This window comes from Melopsittacus undulatus (assembly GCF_012275295.1).
Source record: "Melopsittacus undulatus isolate bMelUnd1 chromosome W unlocalized genomic scaffold, bMelUnd1.mat.Z SUPER_W_unloc_6, whole genome shotgun sequence".
Taxonomy (NCBI): domain Eukaryota; kingdom Metazoa; phylum Chordata; class Aves; order Psittaciformes; family Psittaculidae; genus Melopsittacus; species Melopsittacus undulatus.
The window spans coordinates 336,502-347,271 of NW_022993948.1; positions in this window are offsets into that span (position 1 = coordinate 336,502).

Sequence of the window (10,770 nt, forward strand, 5' to 3'; positions counted from 1 at the left end):
TAAGCATTTTCTCCACATAACCAATACCATCCTTTCCCTTTAGGAATGGGCCACCACTGAACTACTATACCATCTATATTAATAGTGTGATTGCAATTTGAATGGTGACCTACATCTGTGGCATTTAAACAAGCATGATCTCCTGCCCTGGTTCCTGGTGTAATGCATCTTTGTGCACAGGTGTAATATTTATTGCCTGGATAAGGATTAACTATTCCAAATTTTAATCTTTCCCTTAGATATAGATTGCTAATGTTCACCCACAAATTTATCCATGAGATAGTCTTAGGAATTGGAACTCCAATTAATGGGAGTTCCAGGCTTTCTCCTGATTTAGGCAACTGTGCACACACCCAACAGTCATTAGAATTAAAAACTTAGTAACATTGTGCACTAATTTCAGGTATAAATTTTGGTCCCAAGCTTCTATGCCAGTTATAATATAAATCCAAATTATGACCGACGCAATTTCATATGTGAGGGTCCTAAAGGCTCTATCTCCCATGTCTACTCTGGCACTGGTGCTTTCTTTATTCTTGAATAATGTATCCAAGTAGGTTGTTCCTTCATCTTCACTGCTGTAAAGGTGGACAGTAATATCTGCTACGATCCACTCCACTTCTCCTGTAGAGGATCTCCTGAAAACTTCTTAACATAGAATCATAGAATAGTTAGGGTTGGAAAGGACCTCAAGATCATCTTGTTCCAACCCCCCTGCCATGGGAAGGGACACCTCAAACTAAAGCACGCCATGCAAGGCTTTGTCCAACGTGGCCTTGAACACTGACAGGGATGGAGCATTCACTACATCCCTGGACAACCCATTCCAGTACCTCACCACCCTAACGGGAAAGAATTTCTTCCTTATATACAGTCTAAACCTCTGCTGTTTAAGTTTCAACCTGTTACCCCTTGTCCTATCACTACAGTCCCTAATGATGAGTCCCTCCCCAGCATCCCTGTAAGCTCCCTTCAGATACTGGAAGGCTGCTACGAGGTCTCCATGCAGCCTTCTCTTCTCCAGGATGAACAGCCCCAACTTTCTCAGCCTGTCTTCATATGGGAGGTGCTCCAGTCCCCTGATCATCATCGTGGCCCTACTCTGGACTTGTTCCAACAGTTCCAAGTCCTTTCTATGTTGAGGACACCAGAACTGCACACAATACTCCAAGTGAGGTCTCACAAGAGCAGAGTAGAGGGGCAGGATCACCTCCTTCGACCTGCTGGTCACGCTCCTCTTGATGCAGCCCAGGATACGGTTGGCTTTCTGGGCTGTGAGTGCACACTGCTGCCTCATGTTCATTTTCTCATTGACTAACACCCCCAAGTCCTTCTCTGCAGGACTACCATGAATTTCCTTTTTGCCCAGCTTGTAGCTGCGCCTGGGATTGCTCTGACCCAGGTGTAGGACCTTGCACTTGGCATGGTTAAACTTCATGAGGTTGGCATCAGCCCACCTCACAAGTGTGTCAAGGTCCCTCTGAATGGCATTCCTTCCCTCTAGCATATCAACCGAACCACACAGCTTGCTGTCATCGGCAAACTTGCTGAGGGCACACTCAATTCCATTGTCCATGTCAGCGATAACGATATTAAACAAGACTGGATTTCATCAGGTCCCATGGACTTGTGTACATTCAGGTTCTAAAGATGGTCTCGAACCAGATCCTCTCGTACAGTGGGCCCAAGGTCTAGGTTTTCACAGTCCCTGCGTCCGCCTTCCAAGACACCGGTGCTGCAGTCAGAGCCTTTGCCACTGAAGAGTGAGGCAAAAAAGCCATTCAGAACCTCAGCCTTCTCCAAGTCCTGTGTAGCCAGTTCTCCTGAAAGTTTCCGGAGGGGGCCTACGTTGTCCTTAGTCTGTTTTTTTAGCCGCTACATACCTATAAAATCCCTTCCTGTTATCTTTAACATCCCTTGCCAAGTTTAGCTCCAATTGGGCCTTAGCTTTCCTATCTTGGTCCCTAACTACTCTGACAACATCCCTGTATTCATCCCAGGCCACCTGTCCTTGCTTCCACCTTTTATAAGCCTCTTTTTTCCTGTGAATTTTTCTCAGCAGCTCCTTATCCATCCAAGGAGGTCTCCTGGCCCTCCTGCTGCACTTCCTTCTAGTCGGGATGCAACACTCCTGAGCTTGTAGCAGGTGATCCTTGAATACTAAACAACAGTCTTGGGCCCCCTTGCCCTCTAGGGCTATATCCCATGGAACCTTGCTAAGCAGGTTCCTGAAGAGGCCAAAGTCTGCTCTCTTGAAGTCCAGGGCAGTGAGCTTGCTGCACGCTCTTCTCACTGTCTTGAGGACCTCAAATTCGACCATCTCGTAATGACTGCATCCAAGACTTCCCTGCAGAGTCACAATTCCAGCGAGCCCTTCCCTGTTGGTGAGAACGAGGTCAAGCAGGGCACCTCTCCTCGTCGCCTCCTTTATTGCTTGCAGAAGGAAGTTGTCTTCCACACAATCGAGAAACCTCCTGGATTGCTTGTGCCGGGCCGTACCACCGCCCCAACAGATGTCAGGGAGGTTGAAGTCCCCCATGAGAACAAGGGCCTGTGAGCGTGAGGCTTTTCCTATTTGTCTGTAGAGTTCTTCATCCACAGGTTCCTCTTGATCAGGCGGTCTGTAACAAGTCACCACAGTAATGTGTCCCATAGCTGTTGTCTCCTTAACCCTGACCCACAAACTTTCTGTTAACTGATCACCTGTCCCCAGACAGAGTTCCATACTCTCCAGCCTATCCCTAACATAAAGGGCAACTCCCCCTCCCCTCCTACCGGGCCTGTTTTTTTTAAGGAGCCTGTAACCTTTCACTCCAACACTCCAGTCATAGGAGCCATCCCACTATGTTTCGGTGATGCCTATTATATCATAGCCCCTTAGACGTGCCCACATCTCTAATTCCTGTTGTTTATTCCCCATGCTATGGGCATTTGTATAGAGGCATCTGATCCGAGCTCCAAGTCAAGCTGGCTCAGTGGCTGGAGCGGCTAGAATATTACTACATTGCTCAGAGTATTTATTATAGGTGCTGGCAACTGACTAGGTGTGTTGGGATGGAATGATGCTCCCCTCCCCCAACACAACTAGTTTAAAGCATCCTTGACAAGTCTGGCAAGCCTCCCAGCAAAGCCACTCTTCCCTTTCTTTATCAGAGCAGTTCCACCAGCCCCCAGTAGGCCTGGCCTACAAATGTGGGTCCCATGTCCAAGACACCCAAACCCTTGACTATGACACCACCCTTTTAACCATTTATTAACCTGTCCAATCCTCCTTGCCTTTGGAAGGTCCTCCCCTGTGTCTTGGAGATTTGTCGAAAAGACTATCTGAGCTCCAGAACCCCTGACCACCTCTCCCAGAGCTCTGTAGTCCTTCTTTATACTCCTCAGGCTACTACTATCTATATCCCTAGCACCCACATGTATCACTAGAAGCGGGTAATAGTTCGTGGGACTTACTAGAGCAGGCAGCCTCTCCGCAACATCCCTGATCTGTGCTCCAGGTAGGCAACACACCTCCCTTGCGACCGGGTCAGGCCAACAGATGAGTGCTTCTGTCCCTTTCAAGGCAGAGTCCCCTACTACTACAACCCGCTGCTTTTTCCTGGCGGCACCAGTAGAGATCTTGTGTACCAGTGCACCAGCCGACTGTTTCTGATGCAAGTGCATTTCCTCATCAGCCCCCTGCAGGACAGCAAAGTGGTTCTGGGTGGGTACAGTAGATTTAGGAGGAAGCCCCTTGCTTTTAATTGCTCTCTTCCTCCTTTGGTTGTTTTTTTTTTGTTACTAATTTCCAGCTTCCCTGATCAACAGCCCCCTTCTTTCCTTCATGAGTTTGAGAGGAAGCTTGAGGCCCCTGTGCTGTTTAAACCCAGTCTCGAAATCTGAAAGGGCAAATTGGATAATCCAAACCTCTTCTTTGTCCCTGCTATTCTCTTATTTACCTCCTCCAATTATTTTCCCAAATTGATCAGAAACTGTCAGAGATAGGCAGTGGCTTCCTAGGGTGCATTAGAAAGTTTGTAGTTAGTAGGGCAAGAGAGGTTCACCTTAAAGTTTTTAATATAAAACCAGTCTCCTGGCTTAAAAGGATGAATAGGATTATCTAAACCTCTGGTCCTGGTCCCTAATACTCTGCAGTTTATTTCTTTTAACTGTTTTTCCTGAGTTTACTGAGAATTGTTGAAGGTATCCTTCTTCTACTTCTTGAAGGCTCTCCCCTTTAAACTGAGATGGGTATGGCCTTCCATATGGAATCTCAAATGGGCTAATGCCTTCCTTTGATGGAGGTTTTATTCTGATTCTTAATAAGGCCAATGGTAATGCCTGATACCAATATAACTTAGTCTCTTGACAGATATTTCCAAGTTGATGTTTAATCAAGTGATTAATTTTTTACACTTAACCACTGGCCTGAGGCCTATGTGGAACATGTAATTGCCAGTTGTCCAAAAGCATGTTTCCTGGTCAGGAAAGATGTCCACACACACACAAAGAGAGAGATGTCATTCCTTAGTGCATGGACCAATTCCTATGAAGTTGCTGAGTTCATCCAGTCCATGGTGCTTATTTCCAATTTCATGCTTATTTCTTGTAATAAGTTTGCACTGAAATGGGCACCAGGGACAGAGGACGTAGTTAATGGTAACCCAAAGCAAGGTATTATTTCATTTAATAGCATATTAATAATTTCTTTTTCATTCTTTACCCAGCAAGGGAATGCTTCTGGCAAACCTGAAGAAGTATGTGTCAATACCAAAAAGTAACAAAAACCTCGTTTGCTGGGTAATTCAGAAAAAATTATTTACCACTGTCGAGGGTTTGTAGAACCATAAAATAGGACTGGAAAGAAAATTAAGATCATCTAGTTCCAAACCCCCTGCCATGAGAAGGGACACCTCACACTAAAGCATGCCATGCAAGGCTTCGTCCAACATGGCCTTGAACACTGCCAGGGATGGAGCATTCACTACCTCCCTGGGCAATGCATTCAAGTGCCTCACCACCCTCACAGTAAAGAATTTCTTCCTTAGATCCAATCTAAAGCTCCCCTGTTTAAGCTTTAACCCATTACCCCTTGTCCTGTCCTTAATGAAGAGTCCATCCCCAGCATTCCTATAGGCCCCCTTCTGATACTGGAAGGCTGCTATGAGGTCTCCATGCAGACTTCTCCAGGCTGAACAGCCCCAACTTTCTCAGCCTGACTTCATATGGGAGGTGCTCCAGTCCCCTGATCATCCTTGTAGCCCTCCTCTGGACTTGTTCCAACAGTTCCATGTTCTTTTTATGTTGAGGGCACCAGAACTGCAACAATCCAACTGAGTTCTCACAAGAGCAGAGGAGCAGGATCACTTCCTTCGACCTGCTGGTCACGCTCCTTTTGATGCGGCCCAGGATACGGTTGGCTTTCTGGGCTGCAAGCTCACACTGACGGCTCATGTTTATTATCTCATCAACCAGCACCCCCAAGTCCTTCTCCTCAGGGCTGCTCTGAATCTCTTCTTTGCCCAACCTGTAGCTGTGCCTGGGATTGCTCCGACCCAGGTGTAGGACCTTGTACTTGGCATGGTTAAACTTCACGAGGTTCGCATCAGCCCACCTCACAAGAGTGTCAAGGTCCCTCTGAATGGCATTCCTTCCCTCCAAGCGTATCAATCAAACCACACAGCTTGGTGTCATCAGCAAACTTGCTGAGGGCACCCTCAATCCCATTGTCCATGTCACCTACAAAGATGTTAAACAAGACCAATCCCAACACCGATCCCTGAGGGACACCATTTGTTACTGATCTCCAGCCGGACATTGAACCGTTGACCACAACTCTTTGCGTGCAGCCATCCAGCCAGTTCTTTATCCACCTAGTGGTCCACCTATCAAATTGATGACACTCCAATTTAGAGACAAGGATGCTGTGTGGGACAGCATCAAACACTTTCCACAAGTCCAGACAGATGATATCAGCTGCTCTACCCCTGTTCATCAGTTCTGTAGCCCCCTCATAGAAGGCCACCAAATTGGTCAGGCAGGATTTCCCCTTAGTGAAGCCAAGCTGGCTGTCACCAAGCACCTTGTTTTTCATGTGCCCTAGCATGCCTTCCAAGAGAACCTGCTCCCAGATTTTGCCAGGCACAGAGGTGAGACTGAGTGGTCTGTAATTCCCAGGATCCCTTCCTGTTACCCTTAACATCCTTAGCCAAGTTTATTTCTAACTGGGCTCAGCTTTCCTAACCTGGTCCCTAGCTTCCTGGACAACATCCCTATATTCATCCCAGGCCACCTGTCCTTGCTTCCACCTTTTATAAGCCTCTTTTTTCATGTGAATTTTTCTCAGCAGCTCCTTATCCATCCAAGGGGGTCTCCTGGCCCTCCTGCTGCACTTCCTTCTAGTCGGGATGCAACACTCCTGAAAACTGAACGGTACAATGGGCTGTTAAAAACTACACTGAGAGCAATGGGTGGGGGAACTTTCAAGCATTGGGATACACATTTACCAAAGGCCACCTGGTTGGTCAACACCAGAGGATCTGCCAATAGGGCTGGCCCAGCCCAGTCAGAACTCTTACATATTGTAGAGGGGGACAAGGTTCCTGTAGTGCACATGAGGAATTTGCTAGGGAAGACAGTCTGGGTTATTCCTGTTTCAGGCCAAGGCAAACCCACTCGTGGGATTGCTTTTGCTCAAGGACCCGGATATACTTGGTGGGTAATGCGGGAAGATGGGGAAGTCCGATGTATACCTCAAGGGGATTTGATTTTAGGGGAAAACAGCCAATGAACTTAATTATACGTTGTTGCTTGCTGTGTAATTTTTTTATAGTCCATCAACTAGATGTCTTCAGGTCACCAGCGACTGGCCCTGACTTCCCTCTAACCATCGTCCCAACAGAGAATGAACTTTGATAGAACCAAATGAGTTCTGCAGTAAAGGAATGATCAATATCAGCAGGCAACAATCCAGCACTGCACACAGACTCTCCTGCTATGTAGCCTTCTATGGCCCACCAACTAGATTTCTTCAGGTCAACAGTGACTGACCCTGACTTCCCTACAACCATCATTCCAACAAAGAATGAACTTTGACGAAACCAGACAAGTTCCGCAGTGCCATCAGCAGGCAACAACCCAAGACTGCATGCAGTCTCTCCTGCTCTAAAAGACTGTTATAAGAGACGGAGCCCAATATCATGGACCAGATGAACTCAGTAGGTTTATAGGGATTAGTCCATGCATTAAGTAATGATATCTCCTTGTCTGTGTGCATGCATATATATATATGGGAAAAGAGTGATGGTATATTGAAAAATGTGGGATCTGAGCATGACGTGAATGGTATGGAATAAGGGGTGGATACCGTCCTGGGTTCAGCAGTAGTAGTCATTTCTCTCCTTCTTAGTAGCTGGTGCAGTGCTGTGACTTTGACTTTTGGCCTGGGAACCACACTGATAACGCAGATGTTTTTATTTGGTGATCAGTGATGTTTACTCTGACCAAAGATTTTCTGAGTCTCATGCTCTGCCAGGGAGGAGGGGAAGCCGGGAGGAAGGAGAGACAGGACACCTGACCCAAAGTATCCAAAGACGTATTCCATACCACAACATGTCATGCCCAGTATATAAACTGGGGGCAGCTACCCAGAAGGGCTAAATCACTCCTCAGGTCAGGTTGTGTACCAGTTGGCAGGTGGTGAGCAGTTATCTTCTCTTCCCTTGTTATTTCCCTTATAATTACTATTGTTGATGGTAGCAGTAGTGGGTTTGTGTTATACCTTAGTTACTGGACTGTTCTTATCTCAGCCTGTGGCAGTTACATTCTTTTGATTCTCTTCCCCATCCCTCTAGGATCTGTCGTGGTTTAAAACCCCACCACAATCTCCCACAGTACCACACACCCCTTTTCCCCCCCATCTCCCCACTCCCAGAGGGATGGGGAGGAGAACCGGAGGAATATAACTCCCACGGATTGAGATAAAACCAATCCAGCAATTAAGGTATAACACAAATCACTACTGCTACCACTAATAAATCAATGTTAGAGGAAATAAACAAGGAAAGAGAATACGATACCACCCGCCGAAACGAGCCCAACCCGGAAGAGAGATAACCCCCCCTCCGGCCAACTTCCAGTTACCTCCCCGAGCATGACGTGCTGTGGTATGGAATACCTCCCTGACTAGCCCAGGCCAGGCGCCCTATCTCTCCTTCCTCCCGGCCTTTCCTCCTCCCTGGCAGAGCATGAGCTTAGAAAAGGCCTTGGGCAAAACCAAACATTTAAGCAGTAACTCAAAACGTATGTGCCACCAGCAACTGCTCGCAGCCCGAAAGTCAAAACACAGCACTGCACCAGCCACCAAGAAGGAGAAAAAATGACTGCTACTGCTGAACCCATGACAGGAGCTGAGGGAGGAGGGGGGGGAGTGAGTGAGCAGCAGCATGGTTCTGGGTTGCCAGCTGGGCTTAAACCCCAACATTTCTGACATCCTCTTCACAAGGTATATCAGGTTCTACAGATTGCTCCCTGTGGAGACAATGTTCTCACAGGAGAATGAATATTTGGTACATGAACTCTGAATAACACTGAAAGATACAGCAAGGCCATGAGAGGCCCAAGGAAACTTAAGCAAGCAAGATAAGAAGAAGCTTGAATTCACTGAGTGATGAAAACTGTCGACTGTTGGCAAGCGTTCGAGGTCAAGTTCTCACACCTGTGCTTAACCAATTATATGTTAGTCACTAAGGGTCTTCAAGACAAGTATCCAATCATGATATGCCAAATTGCTGTAGGTGTGTGTAAGCAGTAGTATATAAGGAGTTAATGCTTTGCAATAAATGGCTTTTTGTCTGATCATATTGATCTCTGAGTCCATTCCACAGCAAATGGCGCCCGAACAGGGACCCTCTGTAAGTCCACATTGAAACAGAAGAGGGTGTGAATCGCAGTGCCACGGGCAGGAAAGGAAAAGAAGAAGAAATCGGCTGGAATCGATCTGGCTGGACCAAGATTGGGAGGCAGAAGCCTCAGAGGTGAAATCCTCGGTTCGGAGCCTTGTAAGCCCAGAAGACACTGCGCAGTGCAAATAAGGTGAGCAGCCGGATGGTTGGAAGGGAGCTTAAGGATGGGAAACCCGTTAAGTAAAGAAGTAATACTTAAGCTCTTCCAACATATCCTCTCTGTGAGAGGGACAGACTATGATGAAGCTATGCTAAGAAGATTGCTGCTCTGGAGTGAGGAGAAGGAGTTAATTGTGGGAGTCGGTGAAGTCTTTAATCTTGAAACTTGGGAAAAAATTACTAAGGAAGAAGCCTCCTTTTTATGGGTGTTTTCAGTCCTTCTTAAGATGAAGGGAGCAACCTTCAAAGAGACAGACAGTTAATGTTGAAATGGTTGAAGACGCGTTACCCAGACATAGATCTAGATATAGCCGTAAAGGGCAAGGGGGCCCAAGACTCTTGGTTAACATTCAAGGATCACCTGCTACAAGCTCAGGAGTGTTGCATCCCGACTAGAAGGAAGTGCAGCAGGAGGGCCAGGAGACCTCCTTGGATGGATAAGGAGCTGCTGAGAAAAATTCACAGGAAAAAAGAGGCTTATAAAAGGTGGAAGCAAGGACAGGTGGCCTGGGATGAATACAGGGATATTGTCCGGGTAGTTAGGGACCAAGTTAGGAAAGCTAAGGCCCAACTGGAGCTAAACTTGGCAAGGGATGTTAAAGATAACAGGAAGGGATTTTATAGGTATGTAGCGGCTAAAAAGCAGACTAAGGACAATGTAGGCCCCTCCGGAAACTTTCAGGAGAACTGGCTACACAGGACTTGGAGAAGACTGAGGTTCTGAATGGCTTCTTTGCCACGGTCTTCACTGGCAAAGGCTCTGACTGCAGCACCCGAGTCTTGGAAGGCGGACGCAGGGACTGTGAAAACCTAGACCTTGGGCCCACTGTACATGAGGATCTTGTTCAAGACCATCTTAAGAACCTGAACGTACACAAGTCCATGGGACCTGATGAAATCCATCCACAGGTCCTGAAGGAGCTGGCAAATGAAGTTGCAAAGCCACTGGCCATCATATTTGAAAAATCATGGCAGACAGGTGAAGTTCCTGATGACTGGAAAAAGGGAAATATAACCCCCATTTTCAAGAAGGGGAAAATGGATGACCCGGGGAATTACAGAGCAGTCAGTCTCACCTCTGTGCCTGGCAAAATCTGGGAGCAGGTTCTCTTGGAAGGCATGCTGGGGCACATGAAATAGAGAAATGTGCCTGGTGACAGCTAGCATGGCTTTACTAGGGGGAAAATCCCGCCTGACCAATTTGGTGGCCTTCTATGACGGGGCTACAAAAGTGATGGACAGGGGTGGAGCAGTTGATGTCATCTACATGGACTTGCGCAAAGCGTTCGACACTGTCCCACATGACATCCTTGTCTCTAAATTGGAGTGTCATCAATTTGATAGGTGGACCACTAGGTGGATAAAGAACTGGCTGGATGGTCGCACTCAAAGAGTTGTGGTCAACGGTTCAATGTCCAGCTGGAGACCAGTAATGAGTGATGTCCCTCAGGGATCGGTGTTGGGACCGGTCTTGTTTAATATTTTTGTCGCTGACATGGACAATGGAATTGAGTGTGCCCTCAGCAGGTTTGCCGATGACACCAAGCTGTGTGGTTCTGTTGATACGCTAGAGGGAAGGAATGCCATTCAGAGGGACCTTGACACACTTGTGAGGTGGGCTGATGCCAACCTCATGAAGTTTAACCATGCCAAGTGCAAGGTCCTA